Source organism: Carassius gibelio, chromosome A19 (assembly GCF_023724105.1).
Source record: "Carassius gibelio isolate Cgi1373 ecotype wild population from Czech Republic chromosome A19, carGib1.2-hapl.c, whole genome shotgun sequence".
Classification (NCBI taxonomy): Eukaryota; Metazoa; Chordata; class Actinopteri; order Cypriniformes; family Cyprinidae; genus Carassius; species Carassius gibelio.
Window position 1 is genome coordinate 1,465,231 of NC_068389.1, and position 16,644 is coordinate 1,481,874.

A 16,644-nucleotide genomic window follows, 5' to 3' on the forward strand; every position below is an offset into this window, starting at 1 on the left:
AAATTTGCCAAAAAATAGAGTCAATGCCCGATCTCTGAATATAAGCAGGTTTGGGCCAGGTTAGTACTTGGATGAGAGACCGCCTAGGAATACCAGGTGCTTTAAGCTTTTGGGGTTTCTTTCCTACTTTTATAATGTACTGGCGAGTAGATTGGCTGATCTTTAAATAGCCTTCTCTTTGCAGCAGTCTTCGCTTATGGCCATACCAGCCTGGCTATGCCCGATCTTGTCTGATCTCGTAAGCTAAGCAGGTTTGGGCCTGGTTAGTGCCTGGATGGGAGACTGCCTGGGAATACCAGGTACTCTAAGGTTTTTTGAAATTTTTCACTTAGTATATAATAATTTTGCCCAAAAATAGAGTCAATGCCCGATCTCTGAATATAAGCAGGTTTGCGCCAGGTTAGTACATGGATGGGAGACTGCCTGGGAATACCAGGTGCTTTAAATGTTTGGATATTTTTCACGAATTATATAATAATCTTGCAAAAAAAAAAAAGAGTCAATGCCCGATCACTGAATTTTAGCAGGTTTAGGTCTAGTTAGTACTTGGATGAGAGACCGCCAAGGAATACCAGGTGCTTTAAGCTTTTGGAATTTTTTCACTTAGTATATAATAAATTTGGCAAAAAATAGAGTCAATGCCCGATCTCTGAATATAAGCAGGTTTGCGCCAGGTTAGTACATGGATGGGAGACTGCCTGGGAATACCAGGTGCTTTAAATTTTTGGATATTTTTCACGAATTATATAATAATCTGGCAAAAAAAAAAAAAAGAGTCAATGCCCGATCTCTGAATCTTAGCAGGTTTAGATCTGGTTAGTACTTGGATGAGAGACCGCCAAGGAATACCAGGTGCTTTAAGCTTTTGGAATTTTTTCACTTAGTATATAATAAATTTGGCAAAAAATAGAGTCAGTGCCCGATCTCTGAATATAAGCAGGTTTGGGCCAGGTTAGTACATGGATGGGAGACTGCCTGGGAATACCAGGTGCTTTAAATTTTTGGATATTTTTCACAAATTATATAATAATCTTGCAAAAAAAAAAAAATAGAGTCAATGCCCGATCTCTGAATCTTAGCAGGTTTAGGTCTGGTTAGTACTTGGATGAGAGACCGCCTAGGAATACCAGGTGCTTTAAGCTTTTGGGGTTTCTTTCCTACTTTTATAATGTACTGGCGAGTAGATTGGCTGATCTTTAAATAGCCTTCTCTTTGCAGCAGTCTTCGCTTATGGCCATACCAGCCTGGCTATGCCCGATCTTGTCTGATCTCGTAAGCTAAGCAGGTTTGGGCCTGGTTAGTGCCTGGATGGGAGACCGCCTGGGAATGCCAGGTACTGTAAGCTTTTTTGAAATTTTTCACTTAGTATATAATAATTTTGCCAAAAAATAGAGTCAATGCCCGATCTCTGAATATAAGCAGGTTTGCGCCAGGTTAGTACATGGATGGGAGACTGCCTGGGAATACCAGGTGCTTTAAATGTTTGGATATTTTTCACGAATTATATAATAATCTTGCAAAAAAAAAAAAAAAAGAGTCAATGCCCGATCTCTGAATCTTAGCAGGTTTAGGTCTGGTTAGTACTTGGATGAGAGACCGCCAAGGAATACCAGGTGCTTTAAGCTTTTGGAATTTTTTCACTTACTATATAATAAATTTGGCCAAAAATAGAGTCAATGCCCGATCTCTGAATATAAGCAGGTTTGGGCCAGGTTAGTACATGGATGGGAGACTGCCTGGGAATACCAGGTGCTTTAAATTTTTGGATATTTTTCACGAATTATATAATAATCTTGCAAAAAAAAAAAAAAAAAAAAGAAGAAGTCAATGCCCTATCTCTGAATATAAGCAGGTTTGGGCCAGGTTAGTACTTGGATGAGAGACCGCCTAGGAATACCAGGTGCTTTAAGCTTTTGGGGTTTCTTTCCTTCTTTTATAATGTACTGGCGAGTAGATTGGCTGATCTTTAAATAGCCTTCTCTTTGCAGCAGTCTTCGCTTATGGCCATACCAGCCTGGCTATGACCGATCTTGTCTGATCTCGTAAGCTAAGCAGGTTTGGGCCTGGTTAGTGCCTGGATGGGAGACCGCCTGGGAATACCAGGTACTCTAAGCTTTTTTGAAATTTTTCACTTAGTATATAATAATTTTGCCAAAAAATAGAGTCAATGCCCGATCTCTGAATATAAGAAGGTTTGCGCCAGGTTAGTACATGGATGGGAGACTGCCTGGGAATACCAGGTGCTTTAAATGTTTGGATATTTTTCACGAATTATATAATAATCTTGCAAAAAAAAAAAAAGAGTCAATGCCCGATCTCTGAATTTTAGCAGGTTTAGGTCTAGTTAGTACTTGGATGAGAGACCGCCAAGGAATACCAGGTGCTTTAAGCTTTTTGAATTTTTTTCACTTAGTATATAATAAATTTGGCAAAAAATAGTCAATGCCCGATCTCTGAATATAAGCAGGTTTGCGCCAGGTTAGTACATGGATGGGAGACTGCCTGGGAATACCAGGTGCTTTAAATTTTTGGATATTTTTCACGAATTATATAATAATCTGGCAAAAAAAAAAAAAAAAGAGTCAATGCCCGATCTCTGAATCTTAGCAGGTTTAGATCTGGTTAGTACTTGGATGAGAGACCGCCAAGGAATACCAGGTGCTTTAAGCTTTTGGAATTTTTTCACTTAGTATATAATAAATTTGGCAAAAAATAGAGTCAGTGCCTGATCTCTGAATATAAGCAGGTTTGGGCCAGGTTAGTACATGGATGGGAGACTGCCTGGGAATACCAGGTGCTTTAAATTTTTGGATATTTTTCACAAATTATATAATAATCTTGCAAAAAAAAAAATAGAGTCAATGCCCGATCTCTGAATCTTAGCAGGTTAAGGTCTGGTTAGTAATTGAATGATAGACCGCCAAGGAATACCAGGTGCTTTAAGCTTTTGGAATTTTTTCACTTAGTATATAATAAATTTGGCAAAAAATAGAGTCAATGCCCGATCTCTGAATATAAGCAGGTTTGGGCCAGGTTAGTACTTGGATGAGAGACCGCCTAGGAATACCAGGTGCTTTAAGCTTTTGGGGTTTCTTTCCTTCTTTTATAATGTACTGGCGAGTAGATTGGCTGATCTTTAAATAGCCTTCTCTTTGCAGCAGTCTTCGCTTATGGCCATACCAGCCTGGCTATGACCGATCTTGTCTGATCTCGTAAGCTAAGCAGGTTTGGGCCTGGTTAGTGCCTGGATGGGAGACCGCCTGGGAATACCAGGTACTCTAAGCTTTTTTGAAATTTTTCACTTAGTATATAATAATTTTGCCAAAAAATAGAGTCAATGCCCGATCTCTGAATATAAGCAGGTTTGCGCCAGGTTAGTACATGGATGGGAGACTGCCTGGGAATACCAGGTGCTTTAAATGTTTGGATATTTTTCACGAATTATATAATAATCTTGCAAAAAAAAAAAAAGAGTCAATGCCCGATCTCTGAATTTTAGCAGGTTTAGGTCTAGTTAGTACTTGGATGAGAGACCGCCAAGGAATACCAGGTGCTTTAAGCTTTTGGAATTTTTTCACTTAGTATATAATAAATTTGGCAAAAAATAGTCAATGCCCGATCTCTGAATATAAGCAGGTTTGCGCCAGGTTAGTACATGGATGGGAGACTGCCTGGGAATACCAGGTGCTTTAAATTTTTGGATATTTTTCACGAATTATATAATAATCTGGCAAAAAAAAAAAAAAAAAAGAGTCAATGCCCGATCTCTGAATGTTAGCAGGTTTAGATCTGGTTAGTACTTGGATGAGAGACCGCCAAGCAATGCCAGGTGCTTTAAGCTTTTGGAATTTTTTCACTTAGTATATAATAAATTTGGCAAAAAATAGAGTCAGTGCCCGATCTCTGAATATAAGCAGGTTTGGGCCAGGTTAGTACATGGATGGGAGACTGCCTGGGAATACCAGGTGCTTTAAATTTTTGGATATTTTTCACAAATTATATAATAATCTTGCAAAAAAAAAAAAAAATAGAGTCAATGCCCGATCTCTGAATCTTAGCAGGTTTAGGTCTGGTTAGTACTTGGATGAGAGACCGCCTAGGAATACCAGGTGCTTTAAGCTTTTGGGGTTTCTTTCCTACTTTTATAATGTACTGGCGAGTAGATTGGCTGATCTTTAAATAGCCTTCTCTTTGCAGCAGTCTTCGCTTATGGCCATACCAGCCTGGCTATGCCCGATCTTGTCTGATCTCGTAAGCTAAGCAGGTTTGGGCCTGGTTAGTGCCTGGATGGGAGACCGCCTGGGAATACCAGGTACTCTAAGGTTTTTTGAAATTTTTCACTTAGTATATAATAATTTTGCCCAAAAATAGAGTCAATGCCCGATCTCTGAATATAAGCAGGTTTGCGCCAGGTTAGTACATGGATGGGAGACTGCCTGGGAATACCAGGTGCTTTTAAATGTTTGGATATTTTTCACGAATTATATAATAATCTTGCAAAAAAAAAAAAAAAAAAAAAAAAAGAGTCAATGCCCGATCTCTGAATCTTAGCAGGTTTAGGTCTGGTTATTACTTGGATGAGAGACCGCCAAGGAATACCAGGTGCTTTAAGCTTTTGGAATTTTTTCACTTAGTATATAATACATTTGCCAAAAAATAGAGTCAATGCCCGATCTCTGAATATAAGCAGGTTTGGGCCAGGTTAGTACTTGGATGAGAGACTGCCTAGGAATACCAGGTGCTTTAAGCTTTTGGGGTTTCTTTCCTACTTTTATAATGTACTGGCGAGTAGATTGGCTGATCTTTAAATAGCCTTCTCTTTGCAGCATTTTTCGCTTATGGCCATACCAGCCTGGCTATGCCCGATCTTGTCTGATCTCGTAAGCTAAGCAGGTTTGGGCCTGGTTAGTGCCTGGATGGGAGACCGCCTGGGAATACCACGTACTCTAAGGTTTTTTGAAATTTTTCACTTAGTATATAATAATTTTGCCCAAAAATAGAGTCAATGCCCGATCTCTGAATATAAGCAGGTTTGCGCCAGGTTAGTACATGGATGGGAGACTGCCTGGGAATACCAGGTGCTTTTAAATGTTTGGATATTTTTCACGAATTATATAATAATCTTGCAAAAAAAAAAAAAAAAAAAAAAAAAAGAGTCAATGCCCGATCTCTGAATCTTAGCAGGTTTAGGTCTGGTTATTACTTGGATGAGAGACCGCCAAGGAATACCAGGTGCTTTAAGCTTTTGGAATTTTTTCACTTAGTATATAATACATTTGCCAAAAAATAGAGTCAATGCCCGATCTCTGAATATAAGCAGGTTTGGGCCAGGTTAGTACTTGGATGAGAGACTGCCTAGGAATACCAGGTGCTTTAAGCTTTTGGGGTTTCTTTCCTACTTTTATAATGTACTGGCGAGTAGATTGGCTGATCTTTAAATAGCCTTCTCTTTGCAGCAGTCTTCGCTTATGGCCATACCAGCCTGGCTATGCCTGATCTTGTCTGATCTCGTAAGCTAAGCAGGTTTGGGCCTGGTTAGTGCCTGGATGGGAGACCGCCTGGGAATGCCAGGTACTGTAAGCTTTTTTGAAATTTTTCACTTAGTATATAATAATTTTGCCAAAAAATTAGAGTCAATGCCCGATCTCTGAATATAAGCAGGTTTGCGCCAGGTTAGTACATGGATGGGAGACTGCCTGGGAATACCAGGTGCTTTAAATGTTTGGATATTTTTCACGAATTATATAATAATCTTGCAAAAAAAAAAAAAAAGAGTCAATGCCCGATCACTGAATTTTAGCAGGTTTAGATCTGGTTAGTACTTGGATGAGAGACCGCCAAGGAATACCAGGTGCTTTAAGCTTTTGGAATTTTTTCACTTAGTATATAATAAATTTGGCAAAAAATAGAGTCAGTGCCCGATCTCTGAATATAAGCAGGTTTGGGCCAGGTTAGTACATGGATGGGAGACTGCCTGGGAATACCAGGTGCTTTAAATTTTTGGATATTTTTCACAAATTATTTAATAATCTTGCAAAAAAAAAAAAAATAGAGTCAATGCCCGATCTCTGAATCTTAGCAGGTTTAGGTCTGGTTAGTACTTGGATGAGAGACCGCCAAGGAATACCAGGTGCTTTAAGCTTTTGGAATTTTTTCACTTAGTATATAATAAATTTGGCAAAAAATAGAGTCAATGCCCGATCTCTGAATATAAGCAGGTTTGGGCCAGGTTAGTACATGGATGGGAGACTGCCTGGGAATACCAGGTGCTTTAAATTTTTGGATATTTTTCACGAATTATATAATAATCTTGCAAAAAAAAAAAAAAAAAAAAGAAGAAGTCAATGCCCGATCTCTGAATCTTAGCAGGTTAAGGTCTGGTTAGTAATTGAATGATAGACCGCCAAGGAATACCAGGTGCTTTAAGCTTTTGGAATTTTTTCACTTAGTATATAATAAATTTGGCAAAAAATAGAGTCAATGCCCGATCTCTGAATATAAGCAGGTTTGGGCCAGGTTAGTACTTGGATGAGAGACCGCCTAGGAATACCAGGTGCTTTAAGCTTTTGGGGTTACTTTCCTTCTTTTATAATGTACTGGCGAGTAGATTGGCTGATCTTTAAATAGCCTTCTCTTTGCAGCAGTCTTCGCTTATGGCCATACCAGCCTGGCTATGACCGATCTTGTCTGATCTCGTAAGCTAAGCAGGTTTGGGCCTGGTTAGTGCCTGGATGGGAGACCGCCTGGGAATACCAGGTACTCTAAGCTTTTTTGAAATTTTTCACTTAGTATATAATAATTTTGCCAAAAAATAGAGTCAATGCCCGATCTCTGAATATAAGCAGGTTTGCGCCAGGTTAGTACATGGATGGGAGACTGCCTGGGAATACCAGGTGCTTTAAATGTTTGGATATTTTTCACGAATTATATAATAATCTTGCAAAAAAAAAAAAAAAGAGTCAATGCCCGATCTCTGAATTTTAGCAGGTTTAGGTCTAGTTAGTACTTGGATGAGAGACCGCCAAGGAATACCAGGTGCTTTAAGCTTTTGGAATTTTTTCACTTAGTATATAATAAATTTGGCAAAAAATAGTCAATGCCCGATCTCTGAATATAAGCAGGTTTGCGCCAGGTTAGTACATGGATGGGAGACTGCCTGGGAATACCAGGTGCTTTAAATTTTTGGATATTTTTCACGAATTATATAATAATCTGGCAAAAAAAAAAAAAAAAAAGAGTCAATGCCCGATCTCTGAATGTTAGCAGGTTTAGATCTGGTTAGTACTTGGATGAGAGACCGCCAAGCAATACCAGGTGCTTTAAGCTTTTGGAATTTTTTCACTTAGTATATAATAAATTTGGCAAAAAATAGAGTCAGTGCCCGATCTCTGAATATAAGCAGGTTTGGGCCAGGTTAGTACATGGATGGGAGACTGCCTGGGAATACCAGGTGCTTTAAATTTTTGGATATTTTTCACAAATTATATAATAATCTTGCAAAAAAAAAAAAAATAGAGTCAATGCCCGATCTCTGAATCTTAGCAGGTTTAGGTCTGGTTAGTACTTGGATGAGAGACCGCCTAGGAATACCAGGTGCTTTAAGCTTTTGGGGTTTCTTTCCTACTTTTATAATGTACTGGCGAGTAGATTGGCTGATCTTTAAATAGCCTTCTCTTTGCAGCAGTCTTCGCTTATGGCCATACCAGCCTGGCTATGCCCGATCTTGTCTGATCTCGTAAGCTAAGCAGGTTTGGGCCTGGTTAGTGCCTGGATGGGAGACCGCCTGGGAATGCCAGGTACTGTAAGCTTTTTTGAAATTTTTCACTTAGTATATAATAATTTTGCCAAAAAATAGAGTCAATGCCCGATCTCTGAATATAAGCAGGTTTGCGCCAGGTTAGTACATGGATGGGAGACTGCCTGGGAATACCAGGTGCTTTAAATGTTTGGATATTTTTCACGAATTATATAATAATCTTGCAAAAAAAAAAAAATAGAGTCAATGCCCGATCTCTGAATCTTAGCAGGTTTAGGTCTGGTTAGTACTTGGATGAGAGACCGCCAAGGAATACCAGGTGCTTTAAGCTTTTGGAATTTTTCACTTAGTATATAATAAATTTGGCAAAAAATAGAGTCAATGCCCGATCTCTGAATATAAGCAGGTTTGGGCCAGGTTAGTACATGGATGGGAGACTGCCTGGGAATACCAGGTGCTTTAAATTTTTGGATATTTTTCACGAATTATATAATAATCTTGCAAAAAAAAAAAAAAAAAAAAGAAGAAGTCAATGCCCGATCTCTGAATCTTAGCAGGTTAAGGTCTGGTTAGTAATTGAATGATAGACCGCCAAGGAATACCAGGTGCTTTAAGCTTTTGGAATTTTTTCACTTAGTATATAATAAATTTGGCAAAAAATAGAGTCAATGCCCGATCTCTGAATATAAGCAGGTTTGGGCCAGGTTAGTCCTTGGATGAGAGACCGCCTAGGAATACCAGGTGCTTTAAGCTTTTGGGGTTTCTTTCCTACTTTTATAATGTACTGGCGAGTAGATTGGCTGATCTTTAAATAGCCTTCTCTTTGCAGCAGTCTTCGCTTATGGCCATACCAGCCTGGCTATGCCCGATCTTGTCTGATCTCGTAAGCTAAGCAGGTTTGGGCCTGGTTAGTGCCTGGATGGGAGACCGCCTGGGAATACCAGGTACTCTAAGCTTTTTTGAAATTTTTCACTTAGTATATAATAATTTTGCCAAAAAATAGAGTCAATGCCCGATCTCTGAATATAAGCAGGTTTGCGCCAGGTTAGTACATGGATGGGAGACTGCCTGGGAATACCAGGTGCTTTAAATGTTTGGATATTTTTCACGAATTATATAATAATCTTGCAAAAAAAAAAAAAAAAAGAGTCAATGCCCGATCACTGAATTTTAGCAGGTTTAGGTCTAGTTAGTACTTGGATGAGAGACCGCCAAGGAATACCAGGTGCTTTAAGCTTTTGGAATTTTTTTCACTTAGTATATAATAAATTTGGCAAAAAATAGAGTCAATGCCCGATCTCTGAATATAAGCAGGTTTGCGCCAGGTTAGTACATGGATGGGAGACTGCCTGGGAATACCAGGTGCTTTAAATTTTTGGATATTTTTCACGAATTATATAATAATCTGGCAAAAAAAAAAAAAAAAAAGAGTCAATGCCCGATCTCTGAATGTTAGCAGGTTTAGATCTGGTTAGTACTTGGATGAGAGACCGCCAAGCAATACCAGGTGCTTTAAGCTTTTGGAATTTTTTCACTTAGTATATAATAAATTTGGCAAAAAATAGAGTCAGTGCCCGATCTCTGAATATAAGCAGGTTTGGGCCAGGTTAGTACATGGATGGGAGACTGCCTGGGAATACCAGGTGCTTTAAATTTTTGGATATTTTTCACAAATTATATAATAATCTTGCAAAAAAAAAAAAAAAAATAGAGTCAATGCCCGATCTCTGAATATAAGCAGGTTTGGGCCAGGTTAGTACTTGGATGAGAGACCGCCTAGGAATACCAGGTGCTTTAAGCTTTTGGGGTTTCTTTCCTTCTTTTATAATGTACTGGCGAGTAGATTGGCTGATCTTTAAATAGCCTTCTCTTTGCAGCAGTCTTCGCTTATGGCCATACCAGCCTGGCTATGCCCGATCTTGTCTGATCTCGTAAGCTAAGCAGGTTTGGGCCTGGTTAGTGCCTGGATGGGAGACCGCCTGGGAATACCAGGTACTCTAAGCTTTTTTGAAATTTTTCACTTAGTATATAATAATTTTGCCAAAAAATAGAGTCAATGCCCGATCTCTGAATATAAGCAGGTTTGCGCCAGGTTAGTACATGGATGGGAGACTGCCTGGGAATACCAGGTGCTTTAAATGTTTGGATATTTTTCACGAATTATATAATAATCTTGCAAAAAAAAAAAAAAGAGTCAATGCCCGATCTCTGAATTTTAGCAGGTTTAGGTCTAGTTAGTACTTGGATGAGAGACCGCCAAGGAATACCAGGTGCTTTAAGCTTTTGGAATTTTTTCACTTAGTATATAATAAATTTGGCAAAAAATAGAGTCAATGCCCGATCTCTGAATATAAGCAGGTTTGCGCCAGGTTAGTACATGGATGGGAGACTGCCTGGGAATACCAGGTGCTTTAAATTTTTGGATATTTTTCACGAATTATATAATAATCTGGCAAAAAAAAAAAAAAAAAGAGTCAATGCCTGATCTCTGAATGTTAGCAGGTTTAGATCTGGTTAGTACTTGGATGAGAGACCGCCAAGCAATACCAGGTGCTTTAAGCTTTTGGAATTTTTTCACTTAGTATATAATAAATTTGGCAAAAAATAGAGTCAGTGCCCGATCTCTGAATATAAGCAGGTTTGGGCCAGGTTAGTACATGGATGGGAGACTGCCTGGGAATACCAGGTGCTTTAAATTTTTGGATATTTTTCACAAATTATATAATAATCTTGCAAAAAAAAAAAAAAATAGAGTCAATGCCCGATCTCTGAATCTTAGCAGGTTTAGGTCTGGTTAGTACTTGGATGAGAGACCGCCTAGGAATACCAGGTGCTTTAAGCTTTTGGGGTTTCTTTCCTACTTTTATAATGTACTGGCGAGTAGATTGGCTGATCTTTAAATAGCCTTCTCTTTGCAGCAGTCTTCGCTTATGGCCATTCCAGCCTGGCTATGCCCGATCTTGTCTGATCTCGTAAGCTAAGCAGGTTTGGGCCTGGTTAGTGCCTGGATGGGAGACCGCCTGGGAATACCAGGTACTCTAAGGTTTTTTGAAATTTTTCACTTAGTATATAATAATTTTGCCCAAAAATAGAGTCAATGCCCGATCTCTGAATATAAGCAGGTTTGCGCCAGGTTAGTACATGGATGGGAGACTGCCTGGGAATACCAGGTGCTTTTAAATGTTTGGATATTTTTCACGAATTATATAATAATCTTGCAAAAAAAAAAAAAAAAAAAAAAAAAAGAGTCAATGCCCGATCTCTGAATCTTAGCAGGTTTAGGTCTGGTTAGTACTTGGATGAGAGACCGCCAAGGAATACCAGGTGCTTTAAGCTTTTGGAATTTTTTCACTTAGTATATAATAAATTTGCCAAAAAATAGAGTCAATGCCCGATCTCTGAATATAAGCAGGTTTGGGCCAGGTTAGTACTTGGATGAGAGACCGCCTAGGAATACCAGGTGCTTTAAGCTTTTGGGGTTTCTTTCCTACTTTTATAATGTACTGGCGAGTAGATTGGCTGATCTTTAAATAGCCTTCTCTTTGCAGCAGTCTTCGCTTATGGCCATACCAGCCTGGCTATGCCCGATCTTGTCTGATCTCGTAAGCTAAGCAGGTTTGGGCCTGGTTAGTGCCTGGATGGGAGACCGACTGGGAATACCAGGTACTCTAAGGTTTTTTGAAATTTTTCACTTAGTATATAATAATTTTGCCAAAAAATAGAGTCAATGCCCGATCTCTGAATATAAGCAGGTTTGCGCCAGGTTAGTACATGGACGGGAGACTGCCTGGGAATACCAGGTGCTTTAAATGTTTGGATATTTTTCACGAATTATATAATAATCTTGCAAAAAAAAAAAAAAAAGAGTCAATGCCCGATCTCTGAATCTTAGCAGGTTTAGGTCTGGTTAGTACTTGGATGAGAGACCGCCAAGGAATACCAGGTGCTTTAAGCTTTTGGAATTTTTTCACTTAGTATATAATAAATTTGCCAAAAAATAGAGTCAATGCCCGATCTCTGAATATAAGCAGGTTTGGGCCAGGTTAGTACTTGGATGAGAGACCGCCTAGGAATACCAGGTGCTTTAAGCTTTTGGGGTTTCTTTCCTACTTTTATAATGTACTGGCGAGTAGATTGGCTGATCTTTAAATAGCCTTCTCTTTGCAGCAGTCTTCGCTTATGGCCATACCAGCCTGGCTATGCCTGATCTTGTCTGATCTCGTAAGCTAAGCAGGTTTGGGCCTGGTTAGTGCCTGGATGGGAGACCACCTGGGAATGCCAGGTACTGTAAGCTTTTTTGAAATTTTTCACTTAGTATATAATAATTTTGCCAAAAAATTAGAGTCAATGCCCGATCTCTGAATATAAGCAGGTTTGCGCCAGGTTAGTACATGGATGGGAGACTGCCTGGGAATACCAGGTGCTTTAAATGTTTGGATATTTTTCACGAATTATATAATAATCTTGCAAAAAAAAAAAAAGAGTCAATGCCCGATCACTGAATTTTAGCAGGTTTAGGTCTAGTTAGTACTTGGATGAGAGACCGCCAAGGAATACCAGGTGCTTTAAGCTTTTGGAATTTTTTCACTTAGTATATAATAAATTTGGCAAAAAATAGAGTCAATGCCCGATCTCTGAATATAAGCAGGTTTGGGCCAGGTTAGTACATGGATGGGAGACTGCCTGGGAATACCAGGTGCTTTAAATTTTTGGATATTTTTCACAAATTATATAATAATCTTGCAAAAAAAAAAAAAAATAGAGTCAATGCCCGATCTCTGAATCTTAGCAGGTTTAGGTCTGGTTAGTACTTGGATGAGAGACCGCCTAGGAATACCAGGTGCTTTAAGCTTTTGGGGTTTCTTTCCTACTTATATAATGTACTGGCGAGTAGATTGGCTGATCTTTAAATAGCCTTCTCTTTGCAGCAGTCTTCGCTTATGGCCATACCAGCCTGGCTATGCCCGATCTTGTCTGATCTCGTAAGCTAAGCAGGTTTGGGCCTGGTTAGTGCCTGGATGGGAGACCGCCTGGGAATACCAGGTACTCTAAGGTTTTTTGAAATTTTTCACTTAGTATATAATAATTTTGCCAAAAAATAGAGTCAATGCCCGATCTCTGAATATAAGCAGGTTTGCGCCAGGTTAGTACATGGATGGGAGACTGCCTGGGAATACCAGGTGCTTTAAATGTTTGGATATTTTTCACGAATTATATAATAATCTTGCAAAAAAAAAAAAAAAAAGAGTCAATGCCCGATCTCTGAATCTTAGCAGGTTTAGGTCTGGTTAGTACTTGGATGAGAGACCGCCAAGGAATACCAGGTGCTTTAAGCTTTTGGAATTTTTTCACTTAGTATATAATAAATTTGCCAAAAAATAGAGTCAATGCCCGATCTCTGAATATAAGCAGGTTTGGGCCAGGTTAGTACTTGGATGAGAGACCGCCAAGGAATACCAGGTGCTTTAAATGTTTGGATATTTTTCACGAATTATATAATAATCTTGCAAAAAAAAAAAAATAGAGTCAATGCCCGATCTCTGAATCTTAGCAGGTTTAGGTCTGGTTAGTACTTGGATGAGAGACCGCCAAGGAATACCAGGTGCTTTAAGCTTTTGGAATTTTTTCACTTAGTATATAATAAATTTGCCAAAAAATAGAGTCAATGCCCGATCTCTGAATATAAGCAGGTTTGGGCCAGGTTAGTACTTGGATGAGAGACCGCCTAGGAATACCAGGTGCTTTAAGCTTTTGGGGTTTCTTTCCTACTTTTATAATGTACTGGCGAGTAGATTGGCTGATCTTTAAATAGCCTTCTCTTTGCAGCAGTCTTCGCTTATGGCCATACCAGCCTGGCTATCCCCGATCTTGTCTGATCTCGTAAGCTAAGCAGGTTTGGGCCTGGTTAGTGCCTGGATGGGAGACCGACTGGGAATACCAGGTACTCTAAGGTTTTTTGAAATTTTTCACTTAGTATATAATAATTTTGCCAAAAAATAGAGTCAATGCCCGATCTCTGAATATAAGCAGGTTTGCGCCAGGTTAGTACATGGACGGGAGACTGCCTGGGAATACCAGGTGCTTTAAATGTTTGGATATTTTTCACGAATTATATAATAATCTTGCAAAAAAAAAAAAAAAAAGAGTCAATGCCCGATCTCTGAATCTTAGCAGGTTTAGGTCTGGTTAGTACTTGGATGAGAGACCGCCAAGGAATACCAGGTGCTTTAAGCTTTTGGAATTTTTTCACTTAGTATATAATAAATTTGCCAAAAAATAGAGTCAATGCCCGATCTCTGAATATAAGCAGGTTTGGGCCAGGTTAGTACTTGGATGAGAGACCGCCTAGGAATACCAGGTGCTTTAAGCTTTTGGGGTTTCTTTCCTACTTTTATAATGTACTGGCGAGTAGATTGGCTGATCTTTAAATAGCCTTCTCTTTGCAGCAGTCTTCGCTTATGGCCATACCAGCCTGGCTATGCCTGATCTTGTCTGATCTCGTAAGCTAAGCAGGTTTGGGCCTGGTTAGTGCCTGGATGGGAGACCACCTGGGAATGCCAGGTACTGTAAGCTTTTTTGAAATTTTTCACTTAGTATATAATAATTTTGCCAAAAAATTAGAGTCAATGCCCGATCTCTGAATATAAGCAGGTTTGCGCCAGGTTAGTACATGGATGGGAGACTGCCTGGGAATACCAGGTGCTTTAAATGTTTGGATATTTTTCACGAATTATATAATAATCTTGCAAAAAAAAAAAAAGAGTCAATGCCCGATCACTGAATTTTAGCAGGTTTAGGTCTAGTTAGTACTTGGATGAGAGACCGCCAAGGAATACCAGGTGCTTTAAGCTTTTGGAATTTTTTCACTTAGTATATAATAAATTTGGCAAAAAATAGAGTCAATGCCCGATCTCTGAATATAAGCAGGTTTGGGCCAGGTTAGTACATGGATGGGAGACTGCCTGGGAATACCAGGTGCTTTAAATTTTTGGATATTTTTCACAAATTATATAATAATCTTGCAAAAAAAAAAAAAAATAGAGTCAATGCCCGATCTCTGAATCTTAGCAGGTTTAGGTCTGGTTAGTACTTGGATGAGAGACCGCCTAGGAATACCAGGTGCTTTAAGCTTTTGGGGTTTCTTTCCTACTTATATAATGTACTGGCGAGTAGATTGGCTGATCTTTAAATAGCCTTCTCTTTGCAGCAGTCTTCGCTTATGGCCATACCAGCCTGGCTATGCCCGATCTTGTCTGATCTCGTAAGCTAAGCAGGTTTGGGCCTGGTTAGTGCCTGGATGGGAGACCGCCTGGGAATACCAGGTACTCTAAGGTTTTTTGAAATTTTTCACTTAGTATATAATAATTTTGCCAAAAAATAGAGTCAATGCCCGATCTCTGAATATAAGCAGGTTTGCGCCAGGTTAGTACATGGATGGGAGACTGCCTGGGAATACCAGGTGCTTTAAATGTTTGGATATTTTTCACGAATTATATAATAATCTTGCAAAAAAAAAAAAAAAAAAAAAAAAAAGAGTCAATGCCCGATCTCTGAATCTTAGCAGGTTTAGGTCTGGTTAGTACTTGGATGAGAGACCGCCAAGGAATACCAGGTGCTTTAAGCTTTTGGAATTTTTTCACTTAGTATATAATAAATTTGCCAAAAAATAGAGTCAATGCCCGATCTCTGAATATAAGCAGGTTTGGGCCAGGTTAGTACTTGGATGAGAGACCGCCAAGGAATACCAGGTGCTTTAAATGTTTGGATATTTTTCACGAATTATATAATAATCTTGCAAAAAAAAAAAAATAGAGTCAATGCCCGATCTCTGAATCTTAGCAGGTTTAGGTCTGGTTAGTACTTGGATGAGAGACCGCCAAGGAATACCAGGTGCTTTAAGCTTTTGGAATTTTTTCACTTAGTATATAATAAATTTGGCAAAAAATAGAGTCAATGCCCGATCTCTGAATATAAGCAGGTTTGGGCCAGGTTAGTACATGGATGGGAGACTGCCTGGGAATACCAGGTGCTTTAAATTTTTGGATATTTTTCACGAATTATATAATAATCTTGCAAAAAAAAAAAAAAAAAAAGAAGAAGTCAATGCCCGATCTCTGAATCTTAGCAGGTTAAGGTCTGGTTAGTAATTGAATGATAGACCGCCAAGGAATACCAGGTGCTTTAAGCTTTTGGAATTTTTTCACTTAGTATATAATAAATTTGGCAAAAAATAGAGTCAATGCCCGATCTCTGAATATAAGCAGGTTTGGGCCAGGTTAGTCCTTGGATGAGAGACCGCCTAGGAATACCAGGTGCTTTAAGCTTTTGGGGTTTCTTTCCTACTTTTATAATGTACTGGCGAGTAGATTGGCTGATCTTTAAATAGCCTTCTCTTTGCAGCAGTCTTCGCTTATGGCCATACCAGCCTGGCTATGCCCGATCTTGTCTGATCTCGTAAGCTAAGCAGGTTTGGGCCTGGTTAGTGCCTGGATGGGAGACCGCCTGGGAATACCAGGTACTCTAAGCTTTTTTGAAATTTTTCACTTAGTATATAATAATTTTGCCAAAAAATAGAGTCAATGCCCGATCTCTGAATATAAGCAGGTTTGCGCCAGGTTAGTACATGGATGGGAGACTGCCTGGGAATACCAGGTGCTTTAAATGTTTGGATATTTTTCACGAATTATATAATAATCTTGCAAAAAAAAAAAAAAAAAGAGTCAATGCCCGATCTCTGAATTTTAGCAGGTTTAGGTCTAGTTAGTACTTGGATGAGAGACCGCCAAGGAATACCAGGTGCTTTAAGCTTTTGGAATTTTTTCACTTAGTATATAATAAATTTGCCAAAAAATAGAGTCAATGCCCGATCTCTGAATATAAGCAGGTTT

At 39.0% G+C, this 16,644-nt stretch overlaps 19 pseudogenes; all 19 read left to right on the forward strand.

Moving 5' to 3' along the window:
- The first annotated feature begins 192 nt into the window (after nucleotides 1–192).
- Nucleotides 193–311, forward strand: LOC127937563 (uncharacterized; annotated as a pseudogene).
- Nucleotides 312–1,226: 915 nt separating this feature from the next.
- Nucleotides 1,227–1,345, forward strand: LOC127936214 (uncharacterized; annotated as a pseudogene).
- Nucleotides 1,346–1,996: 651 nt separating this feature from the next.
- Nucleotides 1,997–2,115, forward strand: LOC127937317 (uncharacterized; annotated as a pseudogene).
- Nucleotides 2,116–3,166: 1,051 nt separating this feature from the next.
- On the forward strand, nucleotides 3,167–3,285 carry LOC127937318 (uncharacterized; annotated as a pseudogene).
- A 920-nt stretch (nucleotides 3,286–4,205) lies between these two features.
- LOC127937253 (uncharacterized) lies at nucleotides 4,206–4,324 on the forward strand (annotated as a pseudogene).
- A 510-nt stretch (nucleotides 4,325–4,834) lies between these two features.
- LOC127937603 (uncharacterized) lies at nucleotides 4,835–4,953 on the forward strand (annotated as a pseudogene).
- Nucleotides 4,954–5,464: 511 nt separating this feature from the next.
- LOC127936736 (uncharacterized) lies at nucleotides 5,465–5,583 on the forward strand (annotated as a pseudogene).
- A 1,066-nt stretch (nucleotides 5,584–6,649) lies between these two features.
- LOC127937319 (uncharacterized) lies at nucleotides 6,650–6,768 on the forward strand (annotated as a pseudogene).
- A 921-nt stretch (nucleotides 6,769–7,689) lies between these two features.
- On the forward strand, nucleotides 7,690–7,808 carry LOC127936215 (uncharacterized; annotated as a pseudogene).
- Nucleotides 7,809–8,593: 785 nt separating this feature from the next.
- LOC127936562 (uncharacterized) lies at nucleotides 8,594–8,712 on the forward strand (annotated as a pseudogene).
- Nucleotides 8,713–9,641: 929 nt separating this feature from the next.
- Nucleotides 9,642–9,760, forward strand: LOC127936563 (uncharacterized; annotated as a pseudogene).
- Nucleotides 9,761–10,682: 922 nt separating this feature from the next.
- LOC127937552 (uncharacterized) lies at nucleotides 10,683–10,801 on the forward strand (annotated as a pseudogene).
- Nucleotides 10,802–11,312: 511 nt separating this feature from the next.
- On the forward strand, nucleotides 11,313–11,431 carry LOC127937532 (uncharacterized; annotated as a pseudogene).
- Nucleotides 11,432–11,931: 500 nt separating this feature from the next.
- LOC127936383 (uncharacterized) lies at nucleotides 11,932–12,050 on the forward strand (annotated as a pseudogene).
- Nucleotides 12,051–12,692: 642 nt separating this feature from the next.
- Nucleotides 12,693–12,811, forward strand: LOC127937254 (uncharacterized; annotated as a pseudogene).
- Nucleotides 12,812–13,590: 779 nt separating this feature from the next.
- Nucleotides 13,591–13,709, forward strand: LOC127937580 (uncharacterized; annotated as a pseudogene).
- A 501-nt stretch (nucleotides 13,710–14,210) lies between these two features.
- Nucleotides 14,211–14,329, forward strand: LOC127936384 (uncharacterized; annotated as a pseudogene).
- A 642-nt stretch (nucleotides 14,330–14,971) lies between these two features.
- Nucleotides 14,972–15,090, forward strand: LOC127937256 (uncharacterized; annotated as a pseudogene).
- A 1,074-nt stretch (nucleotides 15,091–16,164) lies between these two features.
- On the forward strand, nucleotides 16,165–16,283 carry LOC127936564 (uncharacterized; annotated as a pseudogene).
- Nucleotides 16,284–16,644: the final 361 nt, after the last annotated feature.